General features: G+C 43.3%; 1 long non-coding RNA gene across 1 annotated transcript; it reads right to left on the bottom strand.

Annotated features, from left to right (window-relative positions):
* Window positions 1-818: 818 nt before the first annotated feature.
* LOC123061095 (uncharacterized) lies at window positions 819-3,349 on the bottom strand. The gene is made up of 2 exons (XR_006428479.1): window positions 2,776-3,349; window positions 819-2,655 (listed from the first exon to the last, which is right to left on the bottom strand). It is a non-coding gene; the product is annotated as an uncharacterized lncRNA (long non-coding RNA).
* Between the last annotated feature and the right edge of the window lie 2,536 nt (window positions 3,350-5,885).

Raw genomic sequence — 5,885 nt, 5'->3', positions numbered from 1 at the left:
AATTACTGCAGTCAAAAGCTCCGCTACTCCCGCGCCATAATTGGTGCATGCATGCATATGCAATCACCCGGCCGTTAAATTCATGGTTGTGCTGACTTACTTGTTAGTACTAGTAAGTGTGCACGTGCAACGCACGTCTAAATTAACATGACAATTATATGTGAAAATTCGTATGTAAAAGGATAATCTGATAGGAGCAAGAAATATTTAAAATGAATTGTTGCATACAAAAAGTTGTTTTTTCACCAAAGAAAAGGTATTGCATTCATGTTTCAAACCATTAGTACCCTTTTTATTCTATGAATCTTGAATAACATGTTAAGTACTCGGTTACAATCACTATTTAATGTTTCAATCAACTCAAGATCTACATCTATTGTTAGTAATATGATTATTCTCTTACAAGTCCAACTTCTCATAATCATCTTTCTATTTTGCTGTCATCATCGTCTCAACCAACGCCACTGAGTATGACAGCTCTATGGAGTAGGGGAACAACCACTCTGACCTGTGGTGTACATGGCGAGCTTCTTCAAATAGAAGGCCAACAAGAATGCCCCTCCCAGCATAAGTTTGGTTGCTTAGCGGACATCCCAGATATTAGAAATAGATTCCTAACTCACCTACAAGTCAGGCTAGAGTTCCAAGGAGTACTGCAATGTGACCATTAAATTAAATAATTGAATAAATACTGGAATATGAAGATTGAAAATGAACTATGAAGACAAAGATTAGTTAATGCTTGCTGAGCTTGGGTAGGTAGTTGCATTTTCAATACCAGCTATCATATGGATAACCGCATACCAGCAAGAGAAAGAGGAAGTGACTCAACAATAATAATTGGCCTTAAATAACAACAATCTCTTCCCACTCAACTTCCGTCCTTTCAGCCCGCCAAAAAGAAATTTTCAACTTACAAATATCGATTTTGACTAAATTTCAGTAGATGACTACAATGGCAAGTGGATGTGTAGTAGTAGTAGAGCCATGGTTCCTAAACATGCCATGCGATCCGAGTATATAGTCTTCGATGTCGACATCTTTTCACCAACAATATGGCAAAGCCTTGCATCACAACTCGACACCTCTCTGTGCAAAGAGTACAAGCTGAGCAACAAATAAAATGTCAGAGGTGGTTAGACAGGCATTGAAGAAGAGAATCATTTTTATTGGATAGTATGGTAGGATAACATAAAGCTTAGAGAATCATAATATTCCCCTCAATTGTTACCACAGTATTGAAGAACCATGTACTGACTATGAAGTGTTGGTTGATACTAAAAGATGAAGTTGTATAGTAGAGGAACAACAGTCAAACCTGTTAAACACAAGATAAAGTAAAGAAGAACCTATAGACAGAATGTCTTGCAAACTGGACAATGTATTGTTACATAAATAGCCAAAATGACTGCATGACCATATGTAAAAACTGCACAATGGAAGTTCCATAATTCAGTCACAAGAAAACTTCAGCAAACCAACATTTAGTTATTTAAATCAAAGTTCAGCTTATTTACTACAGAAGTGGCGCTTGGATTAAGCATTTTAAAAACATGCATGCAAGGCTGCAAATACCCATCGGCAGGCCAACATATAAGAACAAATTATGCTTCTTGTATTGCAGATATTCATATAAGCATGTACTGAATTTTCTGTGCAGAAAATGATTTGCCGTAGATTGTCAAAGAGATTCTGTATAGTCCTTGCATTCAAATAGTCTAAAAACTAACATAAAAATGCAGTAATCCATTGGCATAATGCACTCCATAGAATCATACTGTACATTTTAGGACCAAGCTAAAAAAAGGAGAAACCATAAAATCATACCGTAGAAGATGCCGATCCTCAGTCAACAACAGATCAAATGATATTCAAATTCTTTTTAGGAAATAAAAAATAATACTTACCTGTAGAAAAACAATGGATCGACACTCGATATTGAACAGAGTATATTCTCATCTTCAAATGAATGCAGAAATAAATACTGTGTAGGTTTTGAAGTACAATGATGCTTAAATCAGCTCTCTTTTTTCTTGCAACAAACAAATTCTTGATTCATCGGCAAGCTTCGAAACAAAATTCAATTTATTCACATTGAAAGCTGGATGCAAGATGTGTGATTTTCCATCTCTGCATATGAGGGCATAACCTAAAACAATGCACCTAGGAACATAAGAAAGATCAACGACGAAACATTTATTCTTCTTCTTTGTAAAGGCCAAGGGCACTCCATGAACTCAGACTCTGCATGCAGTTCCAACGAAAGGGAAAAGCACGAAAGCTGCCTCTAAAAGACTCCCGCTTGAAGGGTCAATAAAAATTAAGAAAGGATTTCCTCCTACAGTATAGTAGAGAACCTGATGGGTGGATAAAGAACCAGAATGGTTTTTGTTCATCTGCATAACACATACACTGCGGTTTATGAGAAACCCCCAAAAAATTATATCACCCAAGAGAGGCATGAGCTAGCGTACATTTGCGACCGAAAATAATAGATGCGCCAACCCAGATCACGAGTCAAAGCACATGAACCGGTCTATAATAAAGAACGAAGAATTCGACCTGTATATCTGTGAACGGGGCAGCCAGGGGCGGCCAAACATAGGCACACTTCGATTGTCCCATGTGCAAATCGATCAGCTGGAGAGAACAATCCTGTGACCGAACGCAAATAAGAATCCTTAGAATGAACTCGTAGAAGAAGAACATCATGCTGTATCACACGATTTTTGTTGACGTGTTTTGGAAATTTAGATTTGCATCAATGAAGTTTACCACAACATCCTATCCCCCTGATCTTGTAAGGATAAGTACGCACATAGATGAACCACCACCTCCGCGTACATCATTGCCCCGCTGGCCCGGCCATGATGCGCTCGTCGATGTGCTGGACTTATGCGCTCTACCGAGCCCTACTCGCGCTCAGCAGCCTGCCTGTTAGAGTCGCTCCATATGCTGCACGACCGCCATCGCCGTAGCTCTACAGCCCATCACCACTCGTGTCGACCCGCTGCTGTTTGCGAGCTGCTGCATACACGCCATGCGCTACCGTGTGAGCCGTGTCATGGCCACGCAGCTGCAGCCAGACTCTCGCATACCACACATCGGGCAGCGCCGATCCAGCGGAGGGCGAGCATCGGGCGTTGGCGGTCTAGGCGATGTATTGGAGGGGGAGGCTGGTGGCGATTGAGGTGAGGTGCGAGTTGCAGCGAACAGGGGAGGGCAGCGAGTCGTGACTGTGGGATTGAGATCGTAGACGGGGCGGCGGCGGCGCTCGACGGGGAGAGGAAGAACGCGAGGTTTGGGGAAGGTTGGACGAAGGGCACAGGCGTGATTGCGGACCTTTCTGGTTTTGTTGTTACTCCCTCTGTAAACTAATATAAGAGCGTTTAGGTCACTACTTTAGTTATCTAAACACTTTTATATTAGTTTACAGAGGGAGTATTTTTTTTTCTTGTAGCTATGCGTACTTGGGATTGGGATGGCAGAGTTTTCGTTCCTCGGGGGAATATGTTTGCTTGTTTAATACTCCCCCTATCTTAAAATATAAAAACGTTTTTAACACTACACTAGTGTCAAAAATATTCTTATATTATGAGATGAAGGAATTAGTAAGTACTAGACTAAGGGCCTGTTTGGTTTGGGACTTAATTTGTCATGACTAACGTTAGGCGTTGGCCACACGTGTGGCGCGCCGCAGAAACTGTGGCAAGCAAAACGAGCGCCGCACCTTAGGCAAAAAATTCTGCTGCAGAAGCCGGTATAAATTGTGGCGAGCCAAACTTCAGTAGAAAACCAAACGCACACCTAGAAGGTTGTGGCTCGCCACACGTTTGGCGTGGCAACCGATGGCCGGGAACCAAATAGCCTCTAACTTGGAGGGACGTTTTGAACCAGCAGAAAATATATTCGTAGCTGTATTTGCTACTAATGTCACTTGTCCTGTCGTCGTCCACCGACAACAGTTTACTCGGACGAACATTTCATTCAGGAAAATAACACGATGACAGGCAGATGAGTTTTTCATTTGAATTACTAAATGTCCAGATTCATTCGGATGCATTTTTTATATGACTAACGTGCAATAGCTCGGCCGCCTGCACACCGTCGCTCAACTGGCCAAACTAGGATCACTTGGTCGCGCGTGCATCAACACTCGACGTCCCGCGCATCGTCATCCTGTTGGACAGGTTTACATCATTTGAACGCCTCGAGCGTCGCCAGTCTGCTGAATGCGTCATCATCACTCGGTCGCCCAGGCGTCATCATTTGGTTGGTCACCTCATCACCACTCGGCCGCTTCACGCGTCATCACTTGGTTGGTCACCTTATCACCACTTGGCCGCCTCGCGCTTCGTCATGGTTGGTCATCACATTACCACTCAGCCGCTCCGCGCGTCGCTACTTGGTTGGTCACCTCACCATCACTCGGCCGCCCTGTGCATCGCCTTTTGGTTGGTCACCTCATCACTACTCGGCCGCCCCGCGCGTCGCCACTCGGTTGGTCACCTCATCACCACTCGGAGTCCCTCGGTAATCAAAATCATAGAGGCCAAAGTTGCTAATGTATCTGCAAAAGAAGAGCTATAGGAAGTAGCAAGGAATCCCACATGAACCATAAGCTAGAATACTGGTATCAAGAGATGTTATTACAGGTACAACCCTATTTTCGTCACTGTATAGAGGCATTCGAGGTTTCATAGACAAAGGTTAGATAGATGGAAAAAAGCTAGGTTAGATAGTAAGAACTTGGTAATTGAGGGTTGGCCAAAGCAGGATCTATGGTTCGGTTGCTTTTCTTCTCCTGATTTTCTGATCCAAATCCTATTTCATTGATTTTCTGACTGGAATTCCAGAAGGAAAACTAGGAGAAATTGACTGGAAATGATTATCCCATTTCTTGCTTTCCCAACCGGAACAGCAAACTAGTAAGAAAGGATCTGTTATTTTGGAGTTCTGTCCCAACCTTCATTCAATTATCCGGGCTCCCCTTCGGCTTGAAGAAGACCGCTTTCCCTTTCTTTTCTTTCCTGGCACCCGACATAAGTTATAGGGCGCCCTGAGGGTAGACCCAGCAATTTGTCAATCTATACATAGCATAAGTTATAGGTCGGCTAGGTCAATCAGTTGAGGGAAGGCCGAAGTAGTTCTGGTTTCGGAAATCAAGGCAGATAAGCTATGGTGTCCTATAATCCTCTCCCCTGAAGGGTTGTTAGATTACCAAGTCCGCAAGGAATGGGAAATAGGACCTTTAAATCAATGCAAGTAAGGGCTGATTAACCTAAAGAAAAGAGTGCATGCATCAGAAAACACTTTTATTTGATTCTAATTCTCGTATCAATAAGATCATATCGGGATTCATCTATGAAAGATCTCTATTGCATCAATAAAACAAACCCCTATATATCCCTTTTTGGTATAGAAAGTTCCAGCCAATTCCAATAGCTTGTGATAGAGTCAAGGGTGCGATTACCCTTGAATTTCAGCTCACACTTTCGGAAAGCTCGATAGTATTGTATTCCGCTCGTATGCTCTCGTTATGTAATAGAATACCTTTTACCGTTCATCAAGTGAACGTAGCCCTTTCGTAGTCTATGCCCCTTTATTCTTAAGTGGGGGAATCCCCTGAAAGCCGGGTCTCAGGCACCGGCATTCGGTTGGTCACCTTATCACCACTCGACCGCCCCACGCGTCGGCATTCGGATAGTCACCTCATCAACACTCGGCCACCCCACGCGTCACCACTCGATTGGTCATTTCATCACCACTCGGCCGTCCCAAGAGTCGCATTTGGTTGTTCACCTCATCACCATTCAGCCGAACTGTGCGTCGTCACTTGCTTGGTCACCTCATCACCACTCGGCTATCCAGCGCGTTGCCTCTCC

This window comes from Triticum aestivum, chromosome 3A, assembly GCF_018294505.1.
Source record: "Triticum aestivum cultivar Chinese Spring chromosome 3A, IWGSC CS RefSeq v2.1, whole genome shotgun sequence".
In the NCBI taxonomy this organism is placed as follows: Eukaryota; Viridiplantae; Streptophyta; class Magnoliopsida; order Poales; family Poaceae; genus Triticum; species Triticum aestivum.
This window is presented reverse-complemented; position numbering and strand designations above follow the sequence as displayed.